We start from the raw sequence: 17,948 nt of genomic DNA on the forward strand, positions 1-17,948 counted from the left end.
TCTGCTCTTACCAGCAGTGTCTGAGGGTTCCAGTTTCTCCACTTCCTCACCACAATTTATTCTTTTACTTTTTTTTTTCTGTTTTTTTTTATAACCATCCTAGTAGGTATGAAGTGGTGTCTCATTGGGGTTTTGATTTGCATTTCTCTAATAACTAGTGATGTTGCATATATCTTCACATACTTCTTGGGCCCTTATATATTTTCTTTGGAGGAATGTGTGTTTTAGATTCTTTGCCCATTTTTTTTTTTTAAGATTTTATTTATTTATTTGTGAGAGAGAATGAGAGACAGAGAGCACGAGAGGGAGGAGGGTCAGAGGGAGAAGCAGACTCCCCGCTGAGCAGGAAGCCCGATGCGGGACTCGATCCCGGGACTCCAGGATTATGACCTGAGCCGAAGGCAGTCGCTTAACCGACTGAGCCACCCAGGCGCCCAGATTCTTTGCCCATTTTTCAATTGGGTTATTTGTCTTTTTATTACCGGCTTGTAGGAGTTCTTTATATATTCTGCACACAAGTTCCTACCAGATATATGATTTACAGATGTTTTCTTCCATTCTGTAGGTTGTCTGTTCACTTCCTTGATACTGTCCTTTGAGGCAAGAAGTTTTTCATTTCAACGAAGTCCAACTTACCTATTTTTTCTTTTCTTGTGCATGTGTTTAGTGTCTTATCCAATTCAGAGGTCATGAAGATTTACCTCTGTGTTTTCTTCAAAGAATCTTATGGTTTTAGCTCTTATACTTAGACCCTTGATTAATTTTGAGTTGATATTTTAATGTGGTCTAAGTAGGAGTTTAGCTTCATCCTTTTGCGTGTGGACATCCAGCTGTACCAGCGCCATCTGTTGAAGGGACTGTTCTTTCCCCATTGAGTGGTCTTAGTTCCTTTGTCTAAAATCAGTTCATACATGAGCACGTTTATTTCTGGACTCTCAGTTGTATTCCTTCTGTCTATATCTATCCTTACGCCAGTACCACCACACTGTTTTGATGACTGTAGCTTTGTAGTAGGTTTTGAAATCACGAAGTGTGAATCTTCCAATTTGGTTCTCTTTTGCAGGTTGTTTTGGCTGTTTGCCTCACTCTCTGCAATTCCATATGAATTTGAGGATTGGTTTTTCCATTAGCAGGAAAAAAAGATGTTGGAATTTTGATAGGGTTGTATTGAATCTGTGTATTGTCTTGAGTAGTTTACTAGTTTCCAAGGCTGCCATAAACAAAATACCACAAACTGGGATGGCTTAAAAAACCAGAAATCAAGGTATGTCAGGGCCAGACTCTAGGGAAGAAGCTGTTCTGTGCCTTTCTCTTACTTTCTGGTATTTGGTGAAAATCCTTGGTGCTTGTCAGCTTGCAGCTACATAACTTCAACCTCTGCCTCTGTCTTCACGTGACATTCTTCCTTCTGTGTCTCTGTCTCTATGTCTGTATTTCTGTCTTCTTGTAAGGACACCAGTCATATTGGATTAGGACCTACCCTTATCCTGTATGACTTCATCTTAACTGATTATATCTGCAAAGGCCCTATTTCCCAGTAAGCCTGTGTCCTGAATGTGGACATGAATTTTAGAAGGACGCTGTTAAACTCAGTACTGTTAGTACTGATAACAATATTCTTCCAATCCGTGAGCATGAGGTGTTTTTCCATTTATTGAGGTCTTGTTAATTTCTTTCAGCAATGTCTCATAGTTTTCAGTGTGCAAGTCCTTCATATCCTTCCTAAATATTCCTAGGTATTTTATTCTTTTAGATGCTATTGTAAATGAAATTGCTTTCTTAATTTTCTTTTGGATTGTTCATTGCTGGTATATAGAAATGCAACTGATGTTTGAGTGTTGATGCTGTGCCCTGCAACTTTGCTGAGCTTAATTATTCTAATAGCTTTCCTGTGGATTCTTTGGGATTTTTCTATATAAATGGTCATGTCATCTGCAAACAGATAGTTTTCTTCCTTTCCAATCTGGATTCCTCCTATTTCTGTTTCTTACCTAGTTGATCTGGCCAGAACTCCCAGTTCCAATTTTGAATAGCAGTGGTGAAAGTGGGCACTCTTATTTTGTTCCTGATCTTAGGGGGAAAGCTTTCAATCTTTCATTGGTGGGCCATGATGTTAGCTGTGGGTTTTTTACATATGGTCTTTACATGGTGAGGAAGTCTCCTTTTATTTTTATTTTTCTGAGAGTTTTTATTATGCAAAGGTATTGGATTTTGTCAGATGCCTGCCTTTTCTACATTAATTGAGATGATTGGTTTTTTTTTCCCCCTTCATTCTGCTGCTGTGATATATTATATTGATTTTTTTCATGTTGAACCAGGCTTGCGTTCCTGGTATAAATCTGATAGGTCATGGTATTATAATCCTTATACTATGATATTGGGTTTGGTTTGCTGTTATTCATAAAGGGTAGTGGCCTATAGTTTTTTTTTTCTTGTTGATGTCATTATGCTGGTCTTATGGAATGAGTTAAGAAGTGTTCTTTCTTATGCAATTTTTGAAAGAGTTTGAAAAGGATTGGTATTAAATCTTCTTTGAATGTTCGGTTGAATTTACCAGTGAAGCTGTCTGGTCCTGGACTTTTCTTTGTTGGGAGGTTTTTGATTACTGATTTAATCCCTTTACTTATGACAGTTCTTTTGAGATTTTCTGTTTATTCTTGAGTCAGTTTAAGCAATTTGTGTGTTTCTACAATTGTGTACATTTCTTCCAGATTATCCAATTTGTTGGCATATAGTTGTTTATAATACTTTCTTACAATCCTTTTTATTTTTGTAGAGTTAGCCCCCAGTTTCATTTCTCATTAGTTATCTGTATCTACTTTTTTTCCCCTTTGTTTGTCTAAAGATTTGTCAATTTTTAAAATCTTTTCAAAGAACCAACTTTTGGTTTAACTCATGATCTATTATTTTTCTCTGTTTTGTTTACCTCCACTTCCAATCATTACTATCTTCTTCCTTCTGCTAGCTTTGGGTTTAGTTTGCTCTTCTATTTCTAATTCCTCAAGGTATAAACTTAGGTTATTGATTTGAGATATTTCTTCTTTTTAAATGTAAGCATTTATGTTATAAATTTCTCTTGAAGCACTACCTTTACTACATTCCAGACATTTTGCTGTGTTGTTTTCATTTTCATCTATATCGAGGCATTTTGTAATTTTCCTTCTGTTTTCTTCTTGGACCCATAGGTTAAGAGTATATTGTTTATTTTCCACATATTTGTACATTTTTAAGTTTTCCTTTTCTAATTGATTTCTGGCTTCATTCCATTGTGGTTAAAGAAGATACTTTCTCTGGTTTCATTCTTTTTAAATTTGTTGAGACTTGTTCTGTGGCCCTATTATACAGTCTATGGTGGAGTGTTCTACTTATGGCTGTTAGGTCTAATTGGTTTATAGTGTTGTTCAAGCACTCTATTTTCTTATTGATCTGCTGTCTGAATGTTTTATTCATTATTGAAAGTGAGGCATTGAAGTCTCTGACTATTATTGTAGAATGGTGTGTTTCTCTCTTCTATTCTGTCAGTGTTCGCTTCATATACTTTGGGGCCCTCTTAGTGTATATATGTTTATAATCGCTATTTCTTCTTGATGAATTGACCCTTTTATCAATATGTCCTTATTTGTTTCTTGTGACTATTTTTGACTTAAAGTCTGTTTATTCCTGACATTATTTTAGCCATCTAGCTTTTTTGCATGTAGTATCTTTTCTCGTTCTTTCAGTTTCAACCTATGTGTCTTGGATTTAAAGTAGTTCTCATGTAGACAGCATATAGTTGGATCATGGTTTTCATCTCTTCTGATTGGAGTGTACATTTACATTTAAAGTAATTACTGAGAAGGAAGAACCTAATCCTGCCATTTTGCTGTTTGTCTTCCATATGCTTTATAGTTGTTTTTGACCCCCATTTTTTTCCGTTAATGCCTTCTTTTGTGTTTACTTGATTTTTTTTGTAGTGAACCAATTTGATTCTCTTCTCATTTCTTTTTGTGTATATTCTTTAGACTTTTTCTTTGTGGTTACCATGGATATTGCATTTAACATCCTAAATTTATAACAATCTGATTGAATTGATACCAGCTTAACTTCAGTAGCATAAAAAAACTCTGCTCCTAATTTATAGAGACAGAAAGTAGAATAGAGGATTACCAAGGCCTGGGGGACAGGAAGAGGAGGAGTTACTGTTTAATTGATACAGAACTTTTCTTTGGGATGATGAAAAAGTTCTGGAAATGGATAGGGTGATGGTTATACAATATTTTAAATGTAGTTAATGCCAATGAAACTCTACACTTAAAACTGGTAAAATGGTAAAGTTTATGTTACATACGTTTTAATGCAATAAAAAGTTTAAAAAACACTGTTCCTATACAACTTTGTCTCCCTCTTTATGTTATAGTTTTCCCAAATTATATTTTTATATATTGTGTGCCTAGTAACAAACTTATAATTATTTTTCATGGATTTGTCTTTTAACTTGTGTAGGGAATAAAAAATGGAATTATAAATTAAAAATACAATAATACTGACTTTTATATTTGCCTGTGTATTTACCTTTACTGGAGATATTTGTTTCTTTTTTTTTTTTTTTTTTAAAGATTTTATTTATTTATTTGACAGAGAGAGAGAGAGAACAAGTAGGCAGAGAGGCAGGCAGAGGGAGAGGGAGAAGCAGGCTCCCCGCCGAGCAGGGAGCCCGATGCGGGGCTCGATCCCAGGACCCTGGGATCATGACCTGAGCCGAAGGCAGCCGCTTAACCAACTGAGCCACCCAGGCGCCCCGAGATATTTGTTTCTTAATCCAGGTTCAAGTTACTCTCTAGGTGTCTTTTCATTGCAACTTGAAGGACTCCCTGTAGCATTTCTTGTGGGGTGAGTCTAGTGATAATGAACTGGTTCAGATTTTGTCTAGGCATATCTTAATGTCTCCTTCATTTTTGAAGGACAGTTTTGCAGGGTATGGAATTCTTGGTTGAAAGCTTTTTTCTTTCAATACTTTAAATGTGTTTTCCCATCGTCTCCTAGCTTCCACGGTTTCTGAGAGGAAATCAGCTGTTAATCTTTTTGAGGATCCCTTATATATAACAAGTCCCTTCTCTTTTTCTGTTTGAAGGTATCTTTCTTTAATAGTTTGATTATAATGTGTCTTGTGGGTATTTTAAAATTCATTTTACTTGAAGTTTGTTGAGCTTTTTGAATTTGTACATTTATGTCTTGCATCAAATTTGGTGAGTTTTAGCCATTATTTTTTTGGGTATTCTTCCTTCCCCTTTCCCTCTTCTCCCACAGAAACTCCCATAATGCAAATGTTAGTGTCCTACAAGCTCCTGAAGGCTCTGTTTCTCTTTCCTTCCTCCTTTTTTCTTTCTGCTCCCCAGACTCAATAGTTTCTATTGTCCTATCTTAATGTTTGCTGATTCTTCTGCATGCACAAACCTGCTGTTGAACCCCTGTAGTCAATTTTCACTTCAGCTGCAGAATCTTTGGTTGGTTCTTTTTTAATAGTTTCTATCTCTTTATTGGCATCCTCATTTTGTTTATGTATCATTTTTCTGATTTCCCTTGTTATATGTCCATGTTTTCCTTTATCTCTTTGAACATGTTTAAATGATTTTTATGTAGTATGTCTGATGTCTGGGCTTTTTTGGGAACCATTTCTGTTAATTAATTTTGTTCCTTTGAATGGGCTATACTTTCCTGTTTCCTTGTATGCCTTTTGATTTGTTGTTGTTGAACACTGGACATTGGAGTATAATAATGTTATAACTCTGGAAATCAGATTCTTCCTTTTCTCAGTTTGCAGTTTAAAAAAATTATTTTTTAAACTGAAGGATAGAATGTTAATGTTTATTTATTTTTTATTATGCTATGTTAGTCACCATACAGTACATCATTAGTTTTTGATGTAGTGTTCCATGATTCATTGTTTGCATATAACACCCAGTGCTCTATGCAATATGTGCCCTCCTTAATACCCATCACTCACCAGGCTAAGCCATCTCCCCACCCCTCCCCTCTAAAACAACCCTCAGTTTGTTTCTCGGAGTCCATAGTCTCTCATGGTTTGGTTCCCCCTCTGACTCCCCCCCTTCATTTTTTCCTTCCTTCTCCTAATGTCCTCCATGCTATTCCTTATGTTCCATAAATAAGTGAAACCATTTGATAATTGACTTTCTCTGATTGACTTATTTCACTTAGCATAATCTCCTCCAGTTCCATCCATGTTGATGCAAAAAATTGAATATTCATCCTTTCTGATGGCTGAGTAATATTCCATTGTATATATGGACCACATCTTCTTTATCCATTCATCTGTTGAAGGGCATCTCGGCTCTTTCCACAGTTTGGCTATTGTGGACATTGCTGCTATAAACATTGGGGTGCATATGGCCCTTCTTTTCACTACATCTGTATCTTTGGGGTAAATACCCAGTGGTGCAATTGCTGGGTCATAGGGTAGCTCTATTTTTAACTTTTTGAGGAGCCTACACACTGTTTTCCAAAGTGGCTGTACCAACTTGCATTCCCACCAACAGTGCAGGAGGGTTCCCCTTTCTCCACAACCTCTCCAACATTTGTTGTTTCTTGCCTTGTCAATTTTTGCCATTCTAACTGATGTAAGGTGGTATCTCAATGTGGTTTTGATTTGAATTTCCCTGATGGCTAATGATGATGAGTGACAAAGATGGCGGAGGAGTAGGGGACCCTATTCCAACTGGTCCCCTGAATTGAGCTGGATATCCACCAGACCACTCTGAACACCCACAAAATCAGCCTGAGATGTAAGAAGATATATCTGTATCTCTACAAGTAGAATATCGCCGGCAGTTGGTTTCGAGGTATGAAGCAGGGAGCCGTGATTTCGCGGGCAGATATTGGAAGATAAACGGAAGGTGGAGGGAGCTGACATAAGCGCTTGAGCTGGGAAGGTGAAATAACACAGGAGCACAAAAGCATCCTGCACTGGGGACCAGGCACAGACTCGCAGACCAGTAATGGCGGGGACGGGACTTTAGGGCAGCCCCCGGGACTGCAACCTGGAGCTGTGGCGGCGGCATGGGTGCAAACTGGGGGTGGCTGGCAGTTTTAGAAGCACAAAGGGCAGAGACGTGCCTGGACCTGGAAGCGAGGGCTGGGAGTACTGCTGAGGGGCGCACAACCCAGGACGCTGCACTTTTAGCAGCACAGACAGAAATGGAGACAGTGTGACCTGGAGAGCTCACTGAAGAACAGACTGCTATCTCTCTGTTCTGAGGTAGAGGGTTGGAAACGGTCACTTTTTTTAAGGCCATAGCAATCTACCTGTTTAATGATTTTTCCAAACTATTTTTGTGAAGACTATATTCCTTGTTGTTTATAGTCACTGAGGTTTCTATCCCTTTAGTTTTTGTCAGCTAATATTTTGACAGGAACCCTTTTAAGGCCAAGGGCTTAAACAACAATGACAACACACCAGAAAATAGGGAAAAGCAAAACAACTATCCAGACACTTTCCTAGTCTTGGTGGATTGGCTTGTGCTGGGGCACCCTTTTAACAGTTAGGCTTATATTGAGCCCAGAAATCAGCCCAAGGTGAAAGGCTGGGGTCTTCACAAGTCTTTTCTGAGTATTTGACTTGCCCTTGGCCTATGTGTAGCTTTCTAAATTTTCCTCTATATATGGATTTTTTTTAAAAAAGATTTTATTTTATTTATTTTTAAAGATTTATTTATTTTAGAGAGAGAGAGCGCAAGAGCAGTGCGGGGGAAAGGGCCAAGGAAAAGGGAGAGAATCTCAAGCAGACTCCCCACTGAACGCAGAGTCTGATGTGGGACTCAATCTCATGACCATGATGTCATGACCTGAGCCAAAATCAAGAGTTGGATGCTTAACTGACTGAGCCACGCAGGAGCCCTGATTTTATTTATTTGTTTTTTAAGTAATCTCTATACCCAAGATGGGGCTTGCACCTACAACCCTGAGATCAAGAGTCACACACTCCACTGACCGTGCCAGCCAGGTGCCCCTGTATATATGGCTTTTTTAAAAGGTCCTAATGTTTCAAAGAATCTCCCCCAACTTTTCATCCCAGGCAGCCTATTGTCTGTCTGAACTGTTACCATTTTCCCCAGAAGCACTTGCCTCCTTTTTAGCCTGAGTGCTGAGTTAGGTGAAACAGGAGAGATGTGCCTTGTGTAAGTCCGTCAGGCAGCCCCTAGACAGGTTAGAACAATCCTACACCGTCATTTACAAGTAAGATCTACTCCTTCTGCAACTGGAGACCAGGGTTCCACATTGGAAATAGGGGCTGCTACTGAGCCACGGAAGGGGTAGGACAAGTAAGAATGTCACAAAGCTGTCCTACTGTTTTCAAATTGCCCTTTTCTTGATTCAGCATTCTCTTGGTTGCTGTAAACTTTTGGCTATTTTTCAGAGTTCTGACATAGTTGGTTCTGATGGTTTCTGCTTGTTTTTCAATGTTTCTATGGGAAGATAAGAGGTTGGAGCTACTTACTCTTCCATTTTCCTTTACATTGATGATTCTTGTCTGAATCGATGTGCTGGTGGTTGCAAAATGATCATTTTGTATTTCTATAATTTCTTCTACATTTATTAGTTGGTATACTCTTATTTTAAAAAAGAACTTTATTTTCTGTGTAATTGGTATTGATACAGATTGAGGTATTTGAATGGCTTATTATTTTAAATAATTTTAGTGAGGTATAGTTTAAATACAGTAGAGTCCACACACTAAGTGTTCAGGTTAATGACCTTGGCAGATGCAACATGTAACGACCTGTAGCTATCATCTCAATCAAGTTCTAGAACATGTCCTCCCCAGAAATTTTCCCATACTCCTTTGCGATGGCTTTCTTGTTTTTACATTTTATTTTGAAATAATTATAGATTCACAGGAAGTTGCAAAGACAGAAGAGAGTGGCCCCATGTATCCTTCATGGAGTTTCCCCCAAAGGTTACATCTTGCATAAAGGTAGTACAATTTCAAAACAGGGAAATTAACATTGGTACAATGTATAGATGCAGTTTGGTGTCATTGTGTACATTCCTGGAACTGGGAGTTCAGGCTTTCCACTAGGCCTTTGGTGACACCACTCTGTCTAGGGTGCTCTATTAGTGGTCTCCCACTGACATTGCAACAGTGCAGGAGGGGAGACCTCGCTACTACTGGATGGGGGTCAAGGATCTGCCTTTCCACCTGGTCTTCTCTGACACTACCCCAGCAGGGACAATTCATAGCATCTTGGTGAGGGTAGCAGTCCAGGCTCCCCAGTGGGGTGTTAGGCTGGATAGGCTTGTTATCATCTAAAAGTTTCTGCCTTGCCTGGTCCTTGGGCTAGAAAAAGCAAGCTTTTCTGGGGGCTTTTGGGCTCCCATGGGCATCTCCTTGAGCACCCAGTCCAGGATATATGAGGCAAGAAGAAACATTAGGAAACTCTTTGCCATGTCATTCTTTGGGTCCCAGGGCCCCTAGCTAGACCCTTCTCCCTCTTTTAGGATTTTCCTATGTTTGTTTTGTATGTGTAATGTGCAGAGTTTTTAGTTGTATTACCAGAAGGAATAGGAAGAAGCATATCTACTCCTGCAGTGTCTTATTTTTTAAGACTCAGGTTTTGAAGATTTTTGACACATACTGTTTCATAAAATGATAATACCAGTTTTTACATTCCTACCAACAGTGTATGAGAGTGCATGTGACCAGCACTGGGGATTATCAGCCTTTTTAATCTTTGTTGATCTGATAGGCAGAATTGATGTCTCCTAGTATTAATTTTCGTTTCTTTGGTTTCAAGTGGAGGTCGAATATTTTTCCTGTTTATTGGCCTAAGTTGTTTTTTTTTCCTCTTCTTGAATTACCTCTTCTCTGAGAGAGAGAGAGAAAATTGAAGATGAAAAGTGAGGGGTAATCTGCTGCTGTAGTAGTTATGATGGTCCAGCCAGGAGACAGAAACCCCAGCAATTATTTGAGCAGAGGTAATGACGTAAAATTAACTAGGTTATCGAAGGGTCAGATGGGAACACTGAGGTATTATGGAGTGAGCATTGCAGGAAGCAGCTCCCATCTCTAGGACTGGGGGAATCAAAGGGAAGAGGTGCAGTTATTAAAACTCAGGCAGTGAAGGGAAGGGCCCCATGGAAACTGGGAGTTTCGAAGAGAGGTACTGCTCGGTTGGGGCTTTTGTCTCCAGTGGTAGGAAGCGTGAAGTCCATGCTGCAGGTTTTGGAAAACCTGCAAACACACCAACAGCTGTGTTGCTGCAGAGAGGCACTGTGCTGCCGGTGAGGGGGTATTGCTGGGGTGGTGGTGCGCAAGACGGGAAGGACTGAAGAAGCACACGTGAAGAAGGTACAAGTCTTTCTCCTTCATCCTTGCTGTTTCAAACCTTCTAGTACCTCTTGTTGGAAAGACTCTTATGGAGCCAGCTGGCCGAGCCCAAATGCGATCTGCAAGCTCCCAGGCCCAGCATCACAGAGACCAGTGTGACCTGAGATAGAAGAACTCAGTGGTCAGCATGGCTGCCATTCCCTATGGGCGTTGCCTGTGCTGAGTATGGGGTGGGAGACCTGAATCTGTTGTGCCCTGCTTGTCTTGGTTCTTCTGTTCCACATCTTGCTTGCTACAGTGAGTATGGTTTTCGTGCTAAAATTTGTTCTTTGTACAACATGGCCCCTCATTATATTTTGCATATGTCTACCATGCTGTGTGCTGTACATATACTGCATATGTACGGTCCTACAGAATCGGGTGTAAAATGTGTATGTACTTCATACGAGTTGTTAGGGGTTTTCAAGGGTCATTTTAATTACATCTGATTCTCCCTTCACTTTTAGAACTTATCTCCCCTTTGCCATTTGGTCCAGTAAGATGGGACTTCAGTTTATATTCCAGTGAAATCGGAGACTCCCTGTGGCTGGAGCTTAAGTGCATACACATCTCTCATCTTTACCCATCCCTGTTTATTCTGCCTGTTTGGATAGATGTAACATTTGTAAGGACTGGACCATATTTGTCTTATCCACAGGGCCTCAGGGTACTTGTTCAATAAATTTTTGTTGAATTAATATTGATAACAGCAGCAGCAAGAATATTTCTTTTAGGGGTGCCTGGGTGGCTCAGTAGTTAAGCGTCTGCCTTCGGCTCAGGTCATGATCCCAGGGTCCTAGGATCGAGCCCCACATCCGGCTCCCTGCTCCGCGGGAAGCCTGCTTCTCCCTCTCCCACTCCCGCTGCTTGTGTTCCTGCTTTTGCTGTCTCTGTCTCTGTCAAATAAATAAATAAAATCTTTAAAAAAGAAAAAGAATATTTCTTTTACATATATAATTACTCATTTAATTCTCACATCAGCCTTATAAGTAGTTATCATTACCATATTTCATTAATTCTGAGGTGAACATTTTTTCACATTTTAACATCTTTGGATTAGGGATGCATTTTATATTCAGTAACTCATTTTTTTTTTCTTGGTGATAATGAAATAATGGTTCATCTTGTAGTCGATGGTATTTTAGACTCAATTAAATTTGGTGTCATTTCCATTTTGTAGATCAGGAAAGGGGGCACAAAGAGGTTAAGTATCCTGCCCTAGGCTAGAAAGCGACAGATCTGGGCTGAGCAGCCTGGCCTCCAGTCTCGGGGTCCTGCTGTCCCTCCCCGTCTGCCTTCTTCTCTGAGCCTCTGCTGAGAATGGCCTCTGTGCCATCATGCCTGTCTCAGCCTTGTCCACCCTCCCAGTGTAGCTTTGACTGCACCTTCCATGCCAGCCTTCCTCTCCCCATGCTATCCTGCTGGAAAGCGGTCATTCCTTTGAACCCCATAGCATTTCCTTAGTGCTGGTTGTCTATGTCTTTTATTTAGTGGCATTTCATTTTCCAGGGTATCTAGACCCCAAGTCAGCGTGTAGGGTAAAAACCACACATGGTCAAAATTACCATGTACACCCTTTAGGAAGGAAGGCTGGGCTATGTTTTGGAGTCCAGTGCACTCAGTTTTTTCTACCATGTTAGTGAATCACTGTTTCTTTGTAGCTCAGCACCAGATGAGATAGTTGGCTTGTGTTTTGGGATCGTGTTGTAGGAAAAATACTGGTCTTCAGCAGTAGACTTGCACTTAGGAGTGTACATGAGATAGTCACGCTCTAGGAGGCTCACAGGTACTGACGTGGACTGTGGGAGGCAGGTCTTCTGCTTACACAGGAGCACCCGTGGCCCACTTTCCATGGCAGGGCTCAGCACGCGTGGCCGGGCATGGCGGATGTGCAACAGGCACAGTGAGCTCCTTCCCAAGGCATGTGCTCATCGAGAAGAATGGTGCTGTTTCTCCCTTTTCAAATTTAAAAACTTTTTTTTTGTTTCATTTTAACTCTTTTACTGAGATAGAATTCACATACCATATATTTCTCTCTTTTAAAGCGTCCAGTTCAATGAGTTTTAGTATGTTCGTGCAACCGTCATCACAATCTAAGCGTAGACCATTTTCATCACCCCCAAAAGAAGCTCTCTGCCCAGTGTCAACGGCTCTCCATTTCCCATGGCCTCCCAGCCCTGGGCAGCCATCCATCTGCTTTTTGTCTCTGTGCATTTGCCTGTTGCGGACATGTCATAAGCAGAATCAGACAGTATGTGGTCTTTGTGTGACTGGCTTCTCCTTGAGCATCCTGTTTTCAAGGTTTATTATCCGTGCTGTGGCATGTCAGTACTTCATTCCTTCTTCTTGCCAGACAATATTGTATGGTTATACCACATGTTATGTATCTATCAATCAGTTGATGGACATTTGGGCTGTTTTCACTTTTTAGCTATTATGAATAATGATGCTGTGAGCATCTGTGTACAAGTTCTTCTGTGGACATATGTTTTCATTTCTCTTGGGTATATACCCAGGACTGGAATTGTGGGGTCATATGCTAATTCTGTGTTTAACCTTTTGAGGGATGGGCCACATTGTTTTCCAAAGTAGCAGCCTGGACCATCTCAATTCTCCACATCTTCACCAACGTTTATTATGTCATTTGAGTATAGCCATCTAGTGGGTGTGAAGTAGTATCTCAGTGTGGTTCTGATTTGCATTTTCTTGCTGGCTAATGGTGTTGAGTATCTTTTCATGTGCTTATTGGCTATTTGTACATCTTCTTTGGAGAGATGTCTATTCAGATCCTTTGCCCATTTTTTTAATTATTTGTCTTTTTATTGTTCAATTGTAGGAGTTCTTTGTATATACTGGATAGTAATGCCTTACGTGATAGGTGACTTGCAAAATTTTTCTCTCCTTCTGTCTTTTCACTTAATGGTGTCCTTTGGAACACAAAAGTTTTACATTTTGATGAAGTCTACTGTATCTATTTTTCTTTGTTGCTTTTGCTTTTGCTGTCACATGTGAGAAGGCTTTGCCTAGCCCAAAGCTCCGAATATTGACACTTATTTTTCTTCTAAGAGTTTTATAGTTTTTTTTTTAAAGATTTTATTTATTTGACAGAGAGAGAGACAGTGAGAAAGGGAACACAAGCAGGGGGTGTGGGAGAGGGAGAAGCAGGCTTCCCGCTGAGCAGGGAGCCCTACGTGGGGCTCGATCCCAGGACCCTGGGATCATGACCTGAGCCGAAGGCAGACGCTTAACGACTGAGTCAGCCAGGCGCCCCGAATTTTATAGTTTTTGCTCTTACATTTAGGTCTGTGATGTACTTGGAGTTAATTTTTGTGTATGGTGTAAGGAAGAGGTCTGTCTCCATTCTTGCCACACAAAAGTCTGGATATCCGTTTGTCCCAGCACCATGTGTTGAAAAGACTGTTCTTTCTCCATTGAGTTGTTCTGAGTATTTAGTTTTTTGCTGGACTAGATAGTTGATTTCAGAATAGATAAATGTAGGTATGAAGCACTTCTACTATATATTTATCTTATCTGCCCCACTAGGTTATAAACTCCTTAGGGCAAGGAAAAGTCATGTCTTATTTATCTTTAATTCCCTTCAGCATCCAGCTCAGTCTCCAATATATACTGGACTTCTGAGTGAATCAGAGTGTGCAATAGAGACCTGATCGATGAGAGTATGAGAAAATATTCCTCCTGATTGAGTCTCAATGTCTCCTAGATCTTGCCAATGAGCTCACATCACTAATACTGTAATAAGTGAATCATATAGGGATTAGGATTTTTTTTTTCAAATTTATTTTAACTTCTTATTATTTAAAAAACAAAGTCTCAGTATGATGCTTATATATTTATAACACTAATCTCTCTCTCTTTTTTTTTTAAATGGAGTGCACATGTCAGGTTTGGAGATCTAGCCAACTACAATTTAAGAATGTCTTGTTTTCATTGTATCCATTTTTACTTACAGCTTCTATTAATGACAAGTGATAATTATCTTCCATTTTTGCTAGTTATATATAGTTTTAAAATCAATGTAAGTAAAAAAGTGAGATAGATTTTTAAGAAAAATATTAAATAAGGTGATGCAGAGATGTTGCAGAAATCACCAGGGGGCACTCAGATAATGAAAGTTAGGGATGCACCTAAAGGAGGGTTCCTCCTCCCTTTTATTTTTTCTATTCATTTTTTCCTTTTCATTTTATTTTTGAGTAGGTAATATCTTGATATGACTCAAAAGCCAAAAAGTACAAGAGGCATACAATAAAAAATCCTCTTCACTCTATTCCTCTGGTCACCTGGCTCCCTGCCTTGGGCTAGTAAGACTTACTGATTTCTTATGTATTTATCCAGAGGTTGCTGATGCATATACAAGAAAATGTTCCTATATAATCTTTTCCTGCTGCTTAACACAAGTGGTTCCTTACTCTTTGCCTGGTTCTCCCTTTCCTTGGAGGGTTGTTCTTAACCTGGGCTAATCTGGTCGTTCTTGACCTGGATACTGAGTCCTCATACCAGCGTTCCTGTGGTCATGGGGCATTGAGTCATACACCAGTGTCTCAAGCAGGAAGGGGCAGGGGCATGGGTCTGTCTTCTTTCAGGCAGGACGGGTGCCCAGTGACTTACACACAGGTCTCCTTGGCAGGAACTGGGGCATATGGCCATCTCAGACCAATCACTGGCAAGAGAGAACAGGATTACCATGGTTGGTTAAGGTTGGTCACAACTTTCCCTGGAGGCTGGCAGAGAGGCCTGCTTTTCCTGAGATTAGAGGCGTTCACCTCCCACAAAACCAGGGAAGGTAGCAGCCTTGTGGGAATGGCCACGGGATGGCCATGCATAGTGTCTGCTGCGGGATTGTTACAGGGATGCTCATGGAAGAGGCCGAGACGTATACCTGTGCTCTGAGAGGTCTCAGGCTAGCACGGCCATTTTTGAGCTCAAGAACTAGAAGTAGTAACATTCTGATTTGGCCTGAAGCAGTGGTAACATCAAGATGCAAATACTCATTCTTGCCCCAAGCTTCATGCAGTGAAACTAGATCCCTGAAGTTTTTTCCTTTAAAGGTCCTTCCCCTGGAAGTGCATCTTTTGGGAGAACTCTTTGTTCTAACCTAACTGTTAGAAGAAACCAGAAATGCCTCTGGCTCGTGGCTGAATTCCTGGAGTCCGATTGAGCAGCTGGGCATCAGCCAAGGGGTCAGAACTGGAGAGGGGGTGACTTGAGTTGACAGAAGATGTGGTCCTGAGAAGATGCTGGCCTGCCCTGTTTCAGAGGCAGATGTCAGCATTCTGGTGCCCATGCTGAGTCTCACTCCGCCCGCTTTCCTCCTCCTTACCTTCTCTCTTGCTCTTGCCCTCTTCCTGCTTCTCTTTTTCAGCCCGTTTCCCCCCACTCTCTCTTTTCTAGCCCTTAAAGCCCCAGGTCTTTTTCTTCCCTTGCAGCACACAAGAGTTAGGAAGCCCTGTTGTTTTCGCCAGCAGCGCAGGGGAGGGGGCATTGTTCAGAAGGTGGAGACTCGGGAAGGGTGGAGGAATGTCACAGGAGAAATGAGAAACAGATGTAGTGATCCCATGTGGCTGAGCCTAGTCAGAAACATTGCAAGGAGAGGGGGGCAGAGGAGGCTGGAATTTGGTGGTCATACTCATTTGTGTGTTTAATCCTTTTGTGGTTTTACTGGTGTTCATGAAGCAAGCAGCTCCCAGCAAGGCGGTGAACAACAAGCCGATGATTAATTGCCCTTTTTAAATTGTAATTATGTCACTCACCAGAACCCGTGAACATTAATTCTCGATTTACAAAGTGAGTAATTGAATAATGAAGGGGCTGCCTGTTTGTTGTGCTCTGTTCTTGCCCTTGCATTTCTACAATGCCAGGCCCTTCTGTCTTTCCCAGTCTTGGATGATGCCCACTTCCCTGGTGATTTTAGTGCCTGTTCTGGCCTTCTGACTGCGGGCCGTCTGGCATCACTTTGCATTGATGGTGGGTGAGGCCCAGGCTGATGTCACATGCTGTAGAGAAAGGGAGCCCAGCCATTTGATTCCAGTCTGCTGCTGCTTTTTATTACGTTCTCTCCCAGCAACAAAAGCTTGCTGGCTAACTCCAGCAAAAGAGCATGACTTTATTGGAAGGATATTGGAAGGATATCGGGAAGCTCACCAGGGCAAAGAGAAATCTGAAAAAACAGGCCTTGAAAGAAGACAGCTAGAACCAGGGTCTGGTTGGCAGTGCTATTAGGTAGTCAGTCAGTCCTTGCACGGCATTAGGAGGGACACTGCTCCAGTGTTCCCCGGTCTGTCATTTCACATCTTGAGCAAGTCACCCTTGGCGTTGGAGGGTGGGGCACTTTGATTGACTGTCTGTCCAAGAGTGCCTGCCCACTTTGGGAGGGGTAATAGTGCCTCCCCAACCCCAATCACCCTACTCTTACCAGAAGTGGACATGGATGCTGGGCAGGCAAATACAGGAGAGGCCTTCCACAAAGCCCTGTCCTCAACCTCTGGATATTCATCTGTCCTGCTGTCACAGAAGAGAGAGTACCCAGCCCCGGGGAGGAAGTCTGTGTGCAAGCTGGAGCCACAGTCATTCATGCTGGCTGCCAGTTTAAATGGAGGTGCCGTCTAGAACGCACTGGATCAAATCCACAATCTTGGCTTTGTTGTTAAAGGATTGAATTACAAAAAGAGAAGTAATTCAGTACTTTTCAGAGAGGGTAACAGGGCACTCCTATGAGTAGGGGAGAGCTATAGACTGAATGTCTGTGTCCCCTCAAAATTCATATGTTGACCTAATCCCCAATGTGATGATATTTGGAGGTAGAGCTTTAGGGATGTGATTAGGGCATGAGAGTAGAGCGTTATGAACGGTATTAGTGCCCTGATAAAAGGGACCCCAGAGAGTTCCCTTGCCCCTTTTGCCACATGAGAACTCAGTAAGAAGACAGTTGTCTGTGAAATCAGGAAGCAGGTGCTCATCAGACACTGAATCTGTTAGCACTTTGACATTGGACTTCCAAACCTCCAGACTTGCTGGTCTATCTGATACTTTGATATTTATTTCAGAAATAAACTTCTGTTGTTTATAAGCCACTCCATCCATGCTGTTTTTGTTATAACAGCCCGAACGGACTAAGGCAAGGGAGAGTCTACCTGGACTTTTCTTCGGATTCCCGATAGACATATTTTTCTTGCTCTCCTTGGGAGACACCATGCCTTGTACAAAGAGAAGTCTTGAAAGCTGCCTGCAGGTTCTGTGATGGCCAGTGTAAGTGCTGGCCACAAACAGGCTGGGTAAGAATCCATTTCACGCCCCCTGGCCGCACAGCTTTCTTCTCATCAGTGATACCCGTCTTCATTTCATGTAAGAAAGCAGCTGGCTCGGGGCGCCTGGGTGGCTCAGTTGGTTAAGCGACTGCCTTCGGCTCAGGTCATGATCCTGGAGTCCCGGGATCGAGTCCCGCATCGGGCTCCCTGCTTGGCAGGGAGTCTGCTTCTCCCTCTGACCTTCCTCCTTCTCATGCTCTCTGTCTCTCATTCTCTCTCTCTCAAATAAATAAATAAAAAAATCTTTAAAAAAAAAAAAAAAAAAA

The 17,948-nt window shown here is 41.3% G+C and overlaps 1 protein-coding gene across 1 annotated transcript in view; it reads left to right on the forward strand.

The window, feature by feature from the left end:
• Window positions 1–17,948, forward strand: part of CHCHD6 (coiled-coil-helix-coiled-coil-helix domain containing 6) — a 251,211-nt gene that overhangs the window by 58,821 nt on the left and 174,442 nt on the right. The window lies entirely within an intron of this gene.

The sequence above is a fragment of the Neomonachus schauinslandi genome, chromosome 1 (genome assembly GCF_002201575.2).
Source record: "Neomonachus schauinslandi chromosome 1, ASM220157v2, whole genome shotgun sequence".
NCBI lineage: Eukaryota > Metazoa > Chordata > Mammalia > Carnivora > Phocidae > Neomonachus > Neomonachus schauinslandi.